Source organism: Mesoplodon bidens, assembly GCF_964165515.1.
Source record: "Mesoplodon bidens genome assembly, contig: HAP1_SCAFFOLD_96, whole genome shotgun sequence".
Taxonomy (NCBI): domain Eukaryota; kingdom Metazoa; phylum Chordata; class Mammalia; order Artiodactyla; family Ziphiidae; genus Mesoplodon; species Mesoplodon bidens.
The window spans coordinates 888,292-906,227 of NW_027671845.1; the positions used below are offsets into that span (position 1 = coordinate 888,292).

The 17,936-nt window shown below is 50.9% G+C and overlaps 1 long non-coding RNA gene and 1 pseudogene across 2 annotated transcripts in view; one reads left to right on the forward strand and one right to left on the reverse strand.

Annotated features, from left to right (window-relative positions):
- Positions 1-17,936, forward strand: part of LOC308610914 (centrosomal protein of 78 kDa-like) — a 558,473-nt pseudogene that overhangs the window by 156,489 nt on the left and 384,048 nt on the right. The window lies entirely within an intron of this gene.
- LOC308610936 lies at positions 2,767-4,468 on the reverse strand. Its single transcript, XR_014014713.1, has 4 exons — positions 4,227-4,468; positions 3,718-3,795; positions 3,391-3,547; positions 2,767-2,938 (listed from the first exon to the last, which is right to left on the reverse strand). It is a non-coding gene; the product is annotated as an uncharacterized lncRNA (long non-coding RNA).

Sequence of the window (17,936 nt, forward strand, 5' to 3'; positions counted from 1 at the left end):
ACATATGTTTTCATGAAAGTTTAAACATAAAATCACCTTTAAGATCTAGGCCATGTGATCTGCTCCATGCCATGTCAGAATACACCCCGTGACGTTTACTTAACTTGTCTTAAGTGTGATAGAATTCTTTATACCTTGACAAATAACTAAAAGGAAACAAAAAAAAACCCCACACACAATAAGATGAAGAGCCTATACATTTGTCAATCTTGACTTATTTGCTTTTCTTGAGTCAGTTGGAGGTTTATAGCCACATTCTCAAAATCATTAACTACAATCTTCCCAAACAGGTAATTGATGAACAGATGCATTCTAAAACTTGTCAGTAACAAAGTGCTATTCCACTTTACAGCAACAGTTTAATTCTATTTAGATACTAAAACTGAATACACTGAATACTGCAAACTTTATTCCCAACCACTCAGCAAAGTACTACATACCTTTTCAGATATAGGAAAAAAAAGAAAAAAAAGAAAAAGCATACGATTCTTCCTATTTTCATTTCCAAAGATACATCCCAATCTTAATGATCAATCAGCGATTTAAACGTCAACTATAAACCCAGTATACTGCTGCTATGCAGTGTACTAGAGCAATAGAAGAGAGAGGACCTGAAACTCTCTGTTCCCTCAAATTCAAAGGCAGGCTTCCTGACCCCTCCAGACCACTACTGGACACAGGGAAGGCACACTAATGTTTCAGGACCCCAAACAACAGTCACCTGCTTTGTGATTACTTCCATGACACACCCTCACCAACACCAGAGTTTGCTGCTCCTACGGGACGTTACATGTATTTACTATTTTAACACATACCACAGTGCATCATAATTATGATTGCAGATAGATGTTCTAACAATTGAAAGAGAATGATGACTTTTTTGCTCTTTACATCTTGCTATTTCCCTTCCCATAATATTTCTTGAAGCGAAACCGTAAAATATAGACAAACACAAAAAACAGAAAATATACAAAAGGTGTGCTTTGCACCTTAACGCAAACTTAAGTAAAATTAGTTCTGACAGTATCCAGCATGACAAACTTCCATGGTACAAATGAGAATGGACCAAGGTTTGAGCAGGTACAGGAGACAATCCAGGCATGAACAACACCAAGGAAAGGTAGACAGGAAGTAACATGGTGTGTAGGAAATCACGAGACCAGTCTGATGGGAAGAGACTTAAACAAGACTGAAACTCACTTTCTAAACCTCCATCTCCAGTTGGACAATTCGCAGGACACAGGTGCACCAAAGTGGCCAATTTATTCAATCCCTTTAATATGGAGGAAGAGTTTAAAATTTTACTGGTTTAATTTGCCCCAAAAGCAACTCTCAACAGTTATGGCCTCTGTCGTCGGAGCTTTGTATGAAATTAAGTCAAAGTGTGGAGCTCCTTTGCCTTTTTTTTTTCTCCTTAAAAAAGAAAAGAAACAATTGTTCCGAGTAAAAACAAACATATTCCAAAGCATGTGTACATTGAAGAGTAAAGAAACTTTATTAACAACTTCATAAAAACTGACTTAAAAGTTTAAAAAGAAAAAAACATGTTTTGAAGTCCTTCCGACTGGAGTCGTGTCTCATAGTGTCCTTTCTTTACAGAAATAGTCGTATTAGGACACATATGCACAAGGATTAACACCATGAAACACTGTACACGGCGGGCCCCGGCGAGCTCACCAGGCGTCGTCTGAGTCCAGGTCTCTGGGGAGGATCCACTCCACGGATGAGCCCAGCAGAGTCTGAAGCTCGTTCGTGAACTCCACCACATCTAAGAGCTCCTTACTTTCCGGATTAAAGGACTCCAGGTCTTTGGGGCAAGAGAATAAGAGACTTGCTGACACTTGCCGGTAGAACTCGGCCTCCGCGATGGTGACAATTTCCACATTTGGAAAATTGCAGCGGAATATGCAGGAGGACATTTGCAGTTTCTTGAGCAGGTCTGAGAGCAACAGCCAGTTACGAGGCCTACACCAGAGAAAGGACAGTGGTTTGAGTTTCCGGCAAAATGAGAGGCGCTCCCAACTATGAACTACCCGTCTCCTGGCGGTGAAAGGGCCTGCTCCTTCCACTTTGATTACCCCACCCCCACCCCACTTCTCACTGTCCTTAGAAGATCTACTTCTTCTTTTTCTTTTTTAATTTTATTTATTTATTTATTTTTGGCTGCATTGGGCCTGTTGCTGTGCACGGGCTTTCTCTAGTTGTGGCTCGCGGGCTCTAGAGCGCAGGCTCATTAGCTGTGGCGCACGGTCTTAGTTGCTCCGTGGCATGTGGGATCTTCCCGGACCAGGGCTCGAACCTGTGTCCCCTGAACTGGCAGGCGGATTCTTAACCACTGTGCCACCAGGGAAGCCCGGAAGATCTACTTCTAGCGGGGGAACTCTGGACTCATGTGCATGTGTTAAGAGACCACCTAGGGCGGATCAGCCAACTTAGACAAAAGCAGGAGCAGCGCCCCTGAACCAGCCTCGTTGCAGGCCACCCCAGTGCTGCCTTGGCTCTGGCCACAACTCAGGTCACCCCTCTCCAAGTAAGTGCACCCCATTCTAGTCACTGGGGAAAACCAGTCTGTATGCCAACCCAAGAGAGATGGCAAACACCTCTTTGACCTCTCCACTCCTCTGGCCCTCACGGAGAGAGCATGAGAAACACTCGAGGTCACCTGGCTTTCCTTGCCTTTCCCACACCTCCAACCCGCCCCTCAATGCTGCCGGGAGTGAGGCTTTTTCGAGAAGGGAGGTGGTACAATCCTTTCTGATACCCTGCCACGCTTTATCATCTCTATCCCGAATACAATGTCACCACAAAGGCAGACACGGTCCCAGCCTCAGAGTCCAAGGAGGATGCTACTCCTTAAGCACCGGGGTCAACACACAGCAGAGCAAGGTCTCCTGATGTGTTCACTCCGAAGGGTTGGTCATGGGGCACAGTGGCCCGACTGTGGGGACAAGACTCGATCTAAGCAAATCTGAAGACACATAAGATCCCAGGTGCCACATACGGCTTTCTCTAATCTTATACGAGAAGAGGGTACACATCAGTATTGTCCCGTGGACCTCACGCGCCTTGGAAGGCCCCTATGGTAGCCGTTTGGGGAGGATCCCTTCCCCAAGAGTTTACTGACTGAAACTGTGCAATTGCAGTCGCTGACTCCCGTGTCCTTTGGGCTCTAGGGGTGTGTTCCAATGAGGGCAGTTGGCTGGGGAGCCCTCCCACCCCCCAAACTTTTCTGGAAAAGTTCCACTGCATTATGTGAGGTCGGTGGACACTTGGTGAGGAATTCACTCACCCCCCAACCCATCCACCCTCATCTGCTGAAGGGGATTTCTAACTCCTGCCACCCCACAGAGCAGCTGGGCTGGCTCTCGACCACACGCTGGCCACGCTCACCCCTGAGCGACGGACACCTGGACGTTATAACACGGCAAAACGGGGTCTTCGGAAAATTCAAACTCCAATAGGTTACCATAGGCCTCGTTGCTGTCATCCTGGTCCTCCGGTCCTGGGGGATTTGCTAAAACATCGTAACCACTTTCATCATCTGGTTCTAACCGGGGGGGCAAACAAGAGAGAGGTCAGTAAGCTGGAGCAAGATTCCAGCTGTTCTCCAAAAAGGACCCTGGAAAAATTCTTTCCCAAGCAAGTCCTGCTCACAGCACCACCACCACCCCTACCCCCACCCCCACAAGCCCAACTGAAACGAACAAGGCTGCTCACCACACACACAGCTGCCAGAGAACTCCAAAGAGCAACCAGGGCTACCGTCGTCAGGAGCCTGCAGGTTATTTCAACAGTCTGGAGAGAGAGGGGGAGAGAGAGAGAGAGAAACATGATAACGCCTGCTGGTAAGAGGCAAATGCTGCTGGAGTTCGGGAACATCTCACGCTGGGGCTGGTGTCACCTCCTGACAAGTCCCACTGCACACGCCTCCAGGTATCTGACTGAAACCTCCCCACGCGTCCACCCGCCTTCCTGAGGGACTGCCCGCCTCACCGCCCCAGCCTGCCAAACAAAAGCTAGCCTGGCTAGCTAAGAGTTTTCCAGCCCCCCACCTCGCAAAACTCAAAATATGTATCTCTTCTTTGACAGACTAACATTGGGCCGCTTTTCCCAGTAAAGGGTCACTTAGAGTAAATGGGGGGTGGGGGTAGGGGGAACCCAGGTGAAAGGCTGTGAAGTCACCGTCTAGATGCTTGAACAAGACCGTGTCTTGACCTCTGCCGTACCTGTTAAGAACTTCTCCAGAAGTTCGCTGTGGTTCACTTTCTTGATGGTTCTACCTGAGTACGTAGCCAGGGTAGGATCAGCACCGTAGGAGAGGAGCAAGCGGACAATTTCGAGATGATCATTCTTGACAGCATCGTGGAGAGGCCTAGGAGAGGTGCGGGGGATTACACCTGTGCACGCGACGCTTGCTTCTAAGGACACGGGGCAAAATCGAGCGTGTGCGGCCAAGCCTCGTAGGCGCGCTATTTCACCAAGGAGGTGAGTGTACGGTCGCTGCGACAAATTACTCTGTTATTTCAACACATAACCCTTTACGGGACAGGTGAAGGGACCATCTCAGGTCTAATTCTTCAATGCAAATCTCTCTTAATGCATGGCCCAAGGAAGAACTCAGGCCACGATAAAAACGTTTCCAATGAACTTAAATAGTGACAGACTGTATGAAGGTAACATACGGCGGGGTGGGGGGAAGAAGCCCATCATCACGGAAGCAGATACGACAAGCCATTGTTATACCATTACAAACAAAACCCAAAAAGTGCAGTTTGTCAAAGAAACTAGGGGCAAAGTGGAACCTCTCCTGAAACCAATTTGGAGATGAGTGATCAACCCTCTCGCCCAGAAGCAGTCGACAGGCAGGGCGAGTTCTCAGGAGGATACAGAGTCCTCCTGCCCGTGTCCGCTGGGGTCAGGAACACTGTCCGCAGTCCCATCCAGAAAGGATGCGATTTGGAAACCATGAACCACCAAATACCTTACGGTTTTGCTAATGTTATGACCGTCAGGAAAGCCCCAGTGCCCTGCCTCGTGGTGGCATCCCAGGTCCAACCAGGAAGATGCTTGGGCTGACTCACACCTGGGCCTCTGGCCAATAAACCGAGGTCAAGGACAGAGTGGGGGCCAGGCCCAGGGATGTGGGTGGACACGGCAGGTCCTATCAAGCCAGTTGCCACTGGACCTGTCTGTACTCCTGCAACTTTCAACTCACATATATGTTAAGGATTGAGATTCAACAGACGCTGGTGGAGAGTCCAGGGTCTTAAAAGAGAACACCCCTGATTATTCATGCAGGCTCAACATTTTCAGGGACTTCTGTCCATAAGAGTGTCACAGACTTTTAAAGTTCTATGTAAATTTGCCAGAAAGATCTGTCCGATTCCATTCTAGAGGACTCCACCATCAGTGTGCTTACATGGCACTCACTCTCCATCTTTCCTTCTGGGGTTCCCCGCACACCCTGAGAACCACTGCCTATGCCCCAGCAGGGCCAGGCCAAGAGCAAGACCACCACTGACCCGGTTCCATCCTGGGCACTGCAGTTGACATCGGCTCCATATTCAAGGAGGTGTCGTACGATGTTGAGCCAACCTCTTGCACAAGCCTCGTGCAGGGCACAGTAACCCGCGTTGTCGCGGTGGTTCACATCACAAATCTTGTTCTCCAGGCAGTACAAGACCGCTTCCTACGGGGAGAGGAGAGGAGAAGAGAGGAGATACCATCAGACAACCATACAGTGAACCTTGTAAGGGTGACCTCCCCATAGCTTGGCGGTGCCCACTTTCAAAGGCATACATCCTTGGGGCCAAAAGCCCACCATGGCGCGGGCAGGCGGCAGGCACCCTGGTGGTGGGCAAGAGTGCGTGAGAAGGGCTTGGAGATGCAGACAGTGTTGTCTAAGGCTCTGCTGCACCAGTGGCCTGGCCATGGGCAAGTTACCCTTGAACTTCTCCAAGCTTCCACAGGGCTGCTGAGAGGACGCATTCGGATAGCGATGAAAGCCCTCAGCCCAGGGGCCGACGTGACCAGTACAGAGGTGTCACGGCTGCGAACATCTTAGATGACACATTGCCAAGCACAGACCATTCTCACTTGATGGGTCTGTTCAGTCAGTGGCAGTGGACGATAACACAAGTTTAGATCAAAGTATGGATGACCAACACTTAAAGAGAGCTTAAATCAGCCGGAGAACATTCCCCAGCTTAGAGAAGCAGGGACACCCAGGTCAGCTACATCCTTGCGCCCCCTGTTAAGACCCCAAATAAGAACCTGGGCCTCAGATGCTCTTGTCTGTATGTTAAGTGGAGTTAAAGAGAAGCTCTCTCCATCCATCCTCGAGGAATGACACAAAATGCCTCCAATAACCCCACCCTCTATTTTGCCTCCCTCCACCCTCTCGAGTAAATATGAAAATTTTAGACTGATTCTGCCCCAAGTTAATGACAGGAACCTGATACACCACAGGCTGCAACCTCCACATTTCAAGAATCAAATAAAACGTTCACCCCCACCTCCGGAGATGCTCTGTGTCAACACTGTGCATTAGAATCACTGTTATTAACCTTATTTCTTTGGCTTGTTAAAATATTAATATGAACCACTCCCAGTAAGCAGAGCAGGAATTTATTCAATGTTTTATTACCTTAAGAAAGTTTTCAGACACATCGAAAGCATTTGCCACCAGAAAACACGTTATACTGTTTATACTGGGTAAGTCGTGCCCAGCAGAGAGCCGTCAGGTTCTGAGAGCTGGGAGTAGGCAGAACGTGCATGTGGCCCAACACATGGTCTGCTGGGTAAGGGGGGATGGGATGGGGTCAGAACAGGCCTCCTTGTGACATCTCTCAGGTAACTCATCTGTTAAACCTAAAACGGGGATCATTCTAGCCGCCCATAAGTGCGAGATGGGTTCTGTAAAACCTTTTATGCCCTTTGGAGGACACGCCAATCAAAGGTGACCACTCACTTGGGAGTGAACTAGAATGTTCCATTTGCTTACCACGTGAACCCAATGGGGCATGCTGGTAAACCTGGCCATCGGTGCCCTGTTACTTCAGGTCACTGCAGCAGCTCCCTTCCAAAACAAGAGGAGGAAGAGAAAAGGCACGCCCACGAATGCGTTTCTCCGTTTACATCCCAACCTGCCAGAAAGCCCACAATCCTCTGGGCTCCCAGGCCACCTGCCCCGAGCCCTGGTATCCAGGATACCGCATGAAGCTGCTGCTCTTTTAGCAGGCCCTTACTAGCCAGACTTGAGTGGACGGCTGCAAGCTAATGAGTTGTGTGCCCCAGCCAGGGAGAGGCCCTGTCACGTGGCTCTGGGATCAGGTCTGAACGCCACCAACTGCTGTGCACACATCAATTTACTCAACCCAGGGTTTATTTGCTGTGACAATCATGGCCTTCACCTGGAAACCTTCATCACTACTAGGGCAGATTCAAGGGTACCTAGAAATGAAAGGCCGTCCAAGCTGATGGGTAAGTCAACTCTCTTCTCCTGGAAGATGGCAGCAAAGGCAGCAGTAGCCCCACGGCCAGGTCAGACTTTTTGCCACGGGCTGTCCTAACTCAACCACGTTGATCCCACTATTTACACAGTGCTTCTCATTTCCCCAGATGAGGACGTCTTCTGTCACCCACAGTAACCCAGGAGCTACCAGGAAAGGAAGGTAGTACTATCCTCATTCAACACTTGGAAACTGAGGCCCAGAGATATTAAACCCCAAGTTCAATTAACATGAAGTACTAGACCTATAACTCAGGTCTTTGGTACCTGGTTAGCTGGGAAGATTCAAAAGGCCCAAGAGGGCCCCAGTTAGAGGGATGCAATCCAGCTGTGACGAGCACCCCACAGGCCTTCTCTGTTGGGGGTCAAGTGGGCTAACTACACTCTCCTAGCTAGGAGGGTGATGGCCTCTAAATGGATGGCAACCATCGCCACCAACACTTTCTCTAACTGAAAGGTGAAGAGGCGGGGCGAGTCTGTCGACGCAACACATTCCTTGGTCTATTTTCTCCGCTAGAAATAAACGGGAGTGTCTGAAGGGCAGCCCAGCCATTCCCGAGCAAAGTCAAACTGCTTTTGTCGGACAGCTCTCTGTTCAGCGGCTATAAGCCGAATGCCGTTACCCACAAAATGTAACCATAAAGGCCATAACCCCGACGTTATGAGTTAATTAAATGCCTCATTAACTTTTTAAAAAACATGACTTATTCAGTTCATAGAAAATTTAACCATCACCGCTAAAGGCACAAGCATGTGGTTGCACACTAGCGTTTTAGCCTAAGAAATAGAAGCCTTTTTCCCAGGAGGGAAAGGTTTGAGGTCTTTGGCCATGCAAGTGATCTATTTAACGCGGATCTGAAGCCAGAGTGTGTTTCTAAACTTCCAGAACCACATTATCATGACAGAAAGCTCAGACAGCCTTTATACTGCACATGGTATCTTTGGCTAAGCAGAAGAAAATAACCAAGAATGCTGAAGACAAAACTTCAGGAAAACCCTCCCAAACCACACCCTTATCTGCTTAAGCAAACTGTCCTTCAATTTGAAAAGGTTGAAGCTGCCACATCTCCCAACTGGGCCATCATCCCAACATTTAAAATTCTGCCCAGAGAAATCCCAGAAATTTCTGCCCAGAGAAATCAAAGTTGAAAGCGTTCATCTACTTGTCACAATGTTCAGCATCAACACTGGTGATCTGTGGAATCTACATATTGAAATTTACATTTGAAGAAAAAAACAAATCCGACCTTAAACATTCCCAAGGTTTCCTGTGCAATCAAAGGCCAGGTAGCCTAAAAAAGGATGGATCAAGTGCCCCTTGGTCCAGGCCTCAGAGCCACCAAACCAAAATGGAAACTATCTTAGAGGACCAACGAGGGTCTTTTGACGTCTCTGGTCCCAAAGGGAGGCTGCTGGAAATGATGCCAAGTTCACAGGTGGGGCTCGGAGCCCCGCCCTCCACGGTGGGTGCAGCAGCACCCTGCCCCCCCATCTCCAGCATTTGCTGGAAGCGGGAGTCTACTTTCTCAACCCTAACCCAAAAGTTGGGGTTAGGGGTCTCCCCCCCACCTCCAGCGTTTGCTGGAAGCAAGGAGACTATTTTCTCAACCACGGGGGGTCTAGCTTAACACTATGTGCAACATCTGCTCTGTCCTCCTAGGCGCCCGCTCTCAGCTCTTGGGAAACCAACTGGGTGCTCCTTGGACTTCACCTGCAAGTAACTGCGCTAATTACCAGAAAGTGCTCTCTAGCTAATGGAGAGGTCTCCAAGAGACGTGTAGATATAAACAACAGCACATTCAACCCACAACAACAACAAAAAACACCCCCAAACTAAGCATAGCCCTAGTGCTTCCAACTTCCCACCCACAGTCATGCCTTAGGGCCAAGGCAGGCACACTTCCAAGGGCTCACGGCACTATGGACCGGGGTGGGGGGACACGACGGGAGACGGGGGACAGGGGCACAGAGCTGGCTGAGGGTGTGGGCGCCAGGGCTCCGGGCCAGCCTGGGTCCTGCCACCCCAGTGCTCAGCCACACCTCCACGCTCAGCCTGCTGCACCGCGTTTTACTGTCACCATTCAACTCCCAGAGGGCTGATGCCAGCACAGAAAAATGCCTTTGCCCTGTGGGCTATTACATCACAATTGCTACTGACAAGTATGGTGGGGGAACTGCACAGGGCAGAGAGAGTCATCTCTCTCACAGAGGTTTTGAACTGTCAAAAGGGCAATTCCAGTGTGAGCCAGTCTTGCTGAGGAGCGTGGTGGGCTGTGGAGCACTGCTGGATTGCTACCTGTACGGGTATCAGCTAACCCCTCTGAGGCTCAGTTTCCTCATCCGAGAGTGGGCTAGTACGCGTTACTCCCAAGTGAAGGTGTTAACAGGGTGAAAGGAGTTACTACAGATCACACGGGCTTAGGCAGATATCAGCTATCTTTCTATGTTGCTCTAGCAATAGACGCCATCACTGTCATCAGCCGTGCTGGGTTGGGATACAGCAGTGTGGACAGGGAGTTTTGTGCAAGGCTCAACCCCTGCTCCCCGCCCATCAACCCTCGGCTCCCGTGCCCTCTCAGAAAGAGACTGCTCAGGTCTGCCCCACTTCCACCCCTACTCTGCACAGACACTTCCCACCCGCTACCCCACAGGGGCATCACTCTGCCCCAAACAGCACAAGTTAGTAGAGCTAATAACTACTCTCCTACTCTCCTTCTTGCTATTCAGAATCCAAAAGGGCTCATTAAAATTCCCCTGGTCGCCAAGCCCTGGGTTAGGTCAGATTTTATATCAGAGATAAGTGAGCCAGACTGGCCGAAGCAGCCTGCCTGCCTGAACGGGAACGGAACATCAGAGAGGCCTGCCTTTCTTTTCACACCACGACTGAACAAGCCACCAAAGAGCCCGCAGTGTGAGCGGGGCCAACGCAAACACCCTGCTGGAACACCCAGCCCAGCCCGCCACGTGGAGGGGGCTGGGCTCTGAGACACGCCCCCCATCCCCAGCCAGTGTGTCCCCCACCCAAGGAGCAGCAGCCAGCGGATCCTGATCCGGGGCACCCACAAGGATGCTCACCTTGTAGCCAAGCCGGGAGGCCTGCTGTAGGAGGGTCTCACCTGCGTTCATATTGACAATAAGTCTCCGCGCTTCCGGTGGCATCGGGCGGGACTGGGTGGTCTCTGGAGGGGAGCTTGACCATGTCAGCTGCGAGGCGTGGGAAGCTGGTAACAATTGCTGCAAACGGTCCAAGGGCTTCTGGTCCTGCTTGGCCGGCGAAAGATCATAGTCGGAACTGGGCTCAGGCCGCTTGCAAAATCTCCGGACGGTCACCTATCACGAAACCAGGCAGCGCACACACTTCAGGTTGTCCTTCCACCACCCGCCTGGTTCGCCTCCTCCCTGAGTTACAAACCTGAGTGGAGGAAAGCACTTTTCCTCCTCTCTGTATGGGGGAGGCGGGGCGCGAGGAAGGGGTTGCATTTTTACTCGCTGGAAACTTCACCGCCACCCAGGAGACAGGTCCCCTAGGAAGGGGCAGGGACGTTTTGGGGGGAGGGGTTCAGGAAAAGGAAAGCTTTGTCCCCAGAAGCAGAGAAGTAGGCAGGCGGGATGTGCCTGCACGGGCCCGGGGGGCGGGGGAGAGCCAGGGGCAAGAGGTACCTTGCCATCCGCATTGTCCACCTAGGAGTCCCCTGGCAGCGGCAAGCCCCGCCTGGGCTCCTGAGGGATCAAATGCTTGGTTTTGCACGGTCGCTTCCCGGATGGTTTCTCGCTGTTGTCGGTGTATTGCTGCGGCAGGGGCCAACGCTGCCGATCCATTTCTTCGTCCATGCACAGCACATCTGTCAGGGGGAGAAGCAGCGGGCGTTACACAGTTGTAGCCGGTGAGGAAAGAAAAGCCCATTGTTAGCACTGATCGTTGGAGCAGCTTCAGTTTTTAAAGATATACCAATTATGTTTTCAAAGCACTAATATTTTAATCATCCCACATTCAACCGGCAAATAGGCTAACCCACGAAACGCCAAATGGCAAGTCGCTTCAAAGGGCCGCAAGACAGGGCAGAAGCCAGCCCTTCGTGCGCTCCCGTCCCCACCCGTGGGGGGCCTGGGTGCTCGGGACAGGGCGACTGGGGACAGCCTGAGGCTGGAATGAGGGCACTGACAAGCGCCCGGGGTCACCCAAGACTTCCCTTCCTGCCCAGCCGCGGGCTGGGTGATGAGGAGCAGCCCAGGAAGTCGAGCTCCCGCCTCACTGTCCATTCCATAAGGAAGTGTGCAGGCTGAAAGGACCTCATGAAGAAAACTCCCCGCTCGCCACACGCTACTCTTGTCAACTTGGATGGCGCTCAGGTCCCCTCCAGGGCCGTTTCCCACAGAGGGCGGGTGATCCACCCTCCAGGAGCGCCCCCCGCCCCGTGCGTACCTTGTTCATTGTCACTGCATTTAAGGGACTCCTCCAACCAGCTGCTGTTGCTTTTGGCCTCTGCCCTTTTCCTGCCAGGTTTCTCTTCGGAGATGTTATTGCCCTGGGGGGTGACCGCAGGCTGAACCGCCTGGGTCACTTCCTTCCTGCCCTGCCGGCCAGGTTTGCTCTCTGCTCCCGCCGTCCTCTAAGGTGCAGCAAGCGGCGCTGCTTTCTCGGATGGAGCCCTGTTAATTCAATGCACACCTCAGGTTGGTCAGCTCACTATAATGTGGCTCTTCTAAGTGGTTAGAGGAACTGTTTGTCATTTCCCTCTCAGGCCAGTCAGCTAATGGAGAAATAACTACAAATTAATGAAGAAGCCCCCCAGGGCGGGGGGGGGGAACAAACTGTCTTACACATCACTAACAGGGGTGGGGGAGGGGAGGGGTGTGGTCACTGTGTTGGCTGGAACTTGTCACCAAGTCTCGGGAGGGGGCCTATTTGCCTTTGGCCACCTTTGGGCTCCAGCCCCGCCACCTGGCTTTGGGGGGGTGGGGGGTGGGATGTGGTTGGGGGGTGGGGAGGTGTGAGTGGCTCCCCCCAGGGATCCAGGGTGGGACTGGAACTTTCCACTGCTCCGCTCCAGGACTTCCGTAGGGTGCCCTGCGGGCCCGAAGCCAAACCGAGCTCACCTTTGGAGACCCGTCTCCGCTTGGCTTTCAGCAGAGAGTCCTCCGGGAGCACAGTGGTCTCAGTGTGGTTCCTATCGCCAGAGACCTTGCGCTTTCTGTTCAGCCGGAGGGTGGGGCTGCGTGACGCGTCCGGGGCCGCCTGGTCGGCGGGGGACTCTCTGGGGGGCTCCGTGTCCATGTCCTCAGGAAGATCACTGTCTTCTGGGGCTTCAAAGCGGTCAGGTTTGCTTCCATCAAAACACTCCCCTAGGGGAGGGGAGACAACCCGGAAAGGAGGGAACAAAGGTCACCAGGAGCAGGCAGGACCCCCACGCCCAAGGCAATCTGCTACCAACAGACCACCCCCCTTTGGAGACCAGGGGCCTCACACGCCGGAAGCACAAAACCCTCAGAAAGACGTCCCAAAGGAAGGACAGCTGAACACAACCAGCAAAGAAAGCAGAAAATGAGGCGCGTAGCCCACTCACAATCCATCCTTCAAGGGTCAAGGTGAGGCATCTACACCATCCGTCTATAGGCATGTGAGATCACTCCCTAACTGCTTAACTCTCCAAGGTGGCTTACTTTTAAAGGGGGGGTGAGTGACCTCACAGTAAGATCCAACCAATCAGGGCAGAGCTACAAGGGGGGGTGAGTGACCTCACAGTAAGATCCAACCAATCAGGGCAGAGCTACAAATGACTATGGAAACAGCTGCTAGTCAACAAAAAAGGCTGATGTCATCAAGAGACCAAATAGCCCCCAACTGCCATCTGCACAGACATAGCACCAATGTTCACTTGGGTCAGCAGGGGCGAGGGTGAAGAAAAAGGGTAGGGAAAGAATGGTGGGAGGCTGGGAAGCTGGGGAGACCAAGGCAAGAGGAGCCTGGCAAAGGGAAAGGAAAGGCTTCCTGGTGCACACACAAGGGTCAAGGGCAATTTCAAAGAACTCAACCAGATTGCTACAAGTCCTTCTGTCCTCTTTCCACACCCGTGGGGGGAAAAGCATTTCACTGCCATCGAGGGGCTGCTCCTATTTCCTGTCTAGGAAGAAGGCCCTCAGTGACACCAGTCACCCACCTGGCACGTCTCCACGCCTTCCTTCCCAGGCAACAAGCATCTAAGGACATTTCAAAGACAAGACTCCAACCCCCTTCATGGGGAGTGGGGGGTGGGGGGGTGGCGGGCAGGGCTGAACTGCTCACACCCCAGCTCCGCCTGTGTTGCTCCTGCCCCCCTGCTCAATCTAGCATCCACTTGGGGCTTTTCCTCCAATCACCCCAGCCTAACATCTCTCCTCACTTTTGCTCTAGCCAAAGAAACAGTTCAACTGCTTTGCTAGTCACATTGTTTCTAACACACAAATAATTCCATAATGATCACTGTGCTGTTAAAGAGTTCCCCGAAGATGACCCTGTGTCCATCACCGGCCGGGGGTGGGGGTGGGTGTATGAGTTTGGTATTTCGTTAACACCTGAGCTAAGCTCCCACAGCCCGTTTTTCTAGATGAAATCATGGACACACCCCTCACATGCTGCTCGCATTCCTCCTCCTCTCCCTAGACCACTTCAAGTATCACTCCCACCTCGGCCCAGCCGGCTGGTCCCCTGATCAGCCTCTCTTGGGGGGCATTCCCAGCATTTAATGGCAGCCAGTTGTGGGGATGAACCTCACCCTGGCCTGGGCTAGCCTGACCTGTGTTCTCAATGGTGGAACACACTTAGCTTTTCTCCAAGGGTATCCCAAGGTGGGAGAGATCCCCATCTACTCTTGCCGGAATGGTGGAATCACCACAACCGCGAGGGTCTCCTGTCGTGGCAGCAGGAGAAACCCCAAACTCCTGGCCTGTGCTTACAGGTGATGCAGCCCAGGCTACCGCAGGCCCGGTGAAGACGGCGTGCTGCAACTCTCACTCGGGCTGCTCTGTGACCCTCTTAAACAGTCGGGCAGGAATGGCGCCGCTTTACAACTTGGCCCCCTTCACTTGTAAAGTGGGAATGTTATTGCTAGCCTCCCTCCAGGGTGGGCTTCATAATCACGGGCCGGGCTTAGCACAGAGAAAGGCTGGAAAAATCCCTTTAACCAAAAGATGCCAAGACTTTCAGACCAGCCTGAATCTCAGGCCTGAAATGTAGGAAATTTTAAGAGGTGAGCCCTGCTGGTTACACCATTGGACTTCTCTGGTCCAATCAGCCTTCCCTAAAAGCTCCGTGGGAGGGGATCCATGGAGGAATGGAAGGGCTACCTTAAGAACCCCCATGTCCAATTTGAAAGTTTCTTTTCCCAAACTAGGTCCATCTACCCTTCCCCCAACCCCGGAGCCTTTTATGGCAAAGATCTCAATTCCCCTCAGCTAAGGCCCCCCAAGACCTTACGCTAGTGTGACCTTACCCAGGCCAGTAATAACCCTGAAGGACGCCCACCCCGACTGCCCAAGATACCCATGGCCACCAGCTATGGGGTAGAGGCTCCGTGTCACTTGGAGCTTCTCAAAGACTGTTCTAACCACGACCCACAGGAGGGTGACCCTTGAGGGCAAAGGAGGTGGGGAGATAAATAGATACACGGGGATCCTAACCATCAGGCTTTGCCATCATTGCTACTTTTGGCCCTTCTAAAAGTGGGAAGCCATGTGCCCTTGGTCACCCAGTCTAAGCAAGATGTGCACATGGTCCCTGCAGCATGGTCCTATGACTCACAGCACATATATCCCAAATTCATTATGGTTGTACCATAGCATCACCTCACAGAAGCATCACCACAGCAACATTTACAAGTCACTGTGGCAACAAAGCACCCTCACCACTGTTGAGCCATGCCCAGTGAGGCCTAAACAAGGTGAGGGTTCTGAGTCGCTGCAAGGCTCCCCAGGATTAAAATCCCCTTCTCTGTAGCTTAAGTATAATAGCACCTCCAGTCAGGGCTAACCTTGTTCAAAGTTACACCCGCTACAGAAGGAGTGCAGGGGATCTCTGTTCCAAAGTAGTTTACAAACATGCAGGTGCTCAGCTGGAAGAGTTCCCTGAGCAAAGAAGTTTCATGAAGCCCCTTGACTGAGGCTTCCTGCAGCTCCTGGCCAGGCACTGCCACTGAGCAGGTCCTAGGCCTGTCCCAGCCAAGTGCTTGGCAAGGGAGATGGTTACTCCAAGTTTGAGAAGGAAGGGACCAATGCCTCCTTGCCCCGCCCCATCTTCAAATGCCACTGAGGGTTCCTAGTGATGAACTTCCAAGTCTGAGGAACCTCCCAACTCATTTGGTGAACTTCCAAAATAAAAATTTCACTCAGCCACCCATGTGATCATAAAGAATAAATGAGTATCTCAGCCACTGTGTTTTCAAGTTAATTTCTTTTTTAAACAAGCCCCTAGCAACAAGATGCACCCGCACCAGGACAACCAGGGCCGCACAAACAGCACCCACCACCTTGGAAGCTCCTGGGCCCTCCATGGGTAGGGGCTGCCTCAGAAGGGGGAAGGCATCTTGAAGGCATCCTGGACCCTCTCTGGGACCCCTGCCCGCCCCAAATCCCCGCCCCAGCTCCCATGTGCTCACAGCTCGGCTCTCGGCCACACCGACACCCATGAGAAGGACCTGAGCCCATATCAGCTCAAGACATGATGGCCCAAGAACAAGAAGGCCCGTTCATATCCAGCTGAATGGAATGAACACCTGCTGGGCCTTGGACATGGAGGCCGCAGTAAGAACAGTGGCCCCTTCAGGTGACTCTCCAATAAAAGGAATCAGGGCTCCTCAGAGAAATGACTGATTCTAGGACTGGGGCAGGAAATACACAAAATGAGCCTGGAGCACCTTGTGGTACCAGAAAGTCAGGAAGTGTTAAACACACACACAAACATGCATGCTAAACACATATACACACAGATACACAGACACACACAAACTCACACACCCCAAAGGGAGTATGTCAAAGGAGCACAGGCGCCAAAAGCAAAAGCTCCCAATGGCCAAAGCTGGAACAATTCAAACAACAAAATAAAGTAGTATTGGATTATAACCCAAAGGATAAAATAGATATCCACGAGTCTATACTGATATAAATAAATATCAATAATTGAATAAATTAATATTTGGGGGGAAATAGACAACGCTGCGTGGAAGAATTCCAAATACTTTATGTACATACTCTGTCCTCAAGGAGGTGGATCATAACTCTCCACTCTTTGGGTCTGTGCTTCACATAGTGACTTCCTTCCAACAAGTGTAGTGTGGAAGGGGTGGAGGAGTGACTTTTCAGTGGAGAAATCTGAGACACGACCTCAGCCAGGTTATCAAGGTCAACATCAACAGTCAAATCATGTTGATAGCATGTACCCTTGATAAGATGTTATAAAAAAGGCACTTTATCTGGTTGTCCTCCCAATAAACCATAATCCCAGTCTTACCATGAGAAAAGCATTGGACAGTTTACATTAGTGAGGTATGCTACAAAACACTTGATCACTGCTCCTCAAAACCGTCAAAGTTGGGGCTTCCCTGGTGGCGCAGTGGTTGAGAGTCCACCTGCCAATGCAGGGGACACGGGTTCGAGCACTGGCCTGGGAAGATCCCACATGCCAGGGAGCAACTAAGCCCGTGAGCCACAACTACTGAGCCCATGTGCTGCAACTACGGAGGCCCAGGCGCCTACAGCCCGTGCTCCACAGCGAGAGAGGCCACTTCAATCAGAGGCCGGTGCACTGCAACGAAGAGTAACCCCCGCTCTCCGCAACTAGAGAAAGCCCGCGCGCAGCAACGAACACCCAACACAGCCAAAAATAAATAAATAAATAAATAAATAAATAAATAAATAAATAAAAAACTGTCAAGGTTATCAAAAACAAGAAAAGCCTGAGAAACTACCACAGCCCAGAGGAGCCTAAGGGGGCTTGATAACTAAATGTAATGTGGTGTCCTGGATGGAAGCCTGAAATGGAATTAAGGACACTAGGCAAAAGCCAAGGGAATCTGAATAAAGTACAGACTCTGGTTAATATTATTGTATTAATATTGGCTCATTAATTGTAAAAAAGGTACCACACTAGTGTACGGTGTCAATAATAGAGGAAATTGGGAATGAGATATATAAGAACTCTGTATTATCCCCTTAATTTTTCTGTATATCTAAAACCATTCTAAAATAGATATAGTCTATTAGATAAAAGAAAAAAGGTAATGATGATTTGATTGTGACATCAGAGTAGTGATACTTTGAGATATCTATAAAACTGCCTTAGGAAATTGTCTGTGATATCTGCTGGGGATATAGTCACAGGTACTCTTAATATTATTGTGGTTTGTTGTCTGCATTTAGATTTAAAGGACATGCTAAATACTAAATTGCAGTTAGA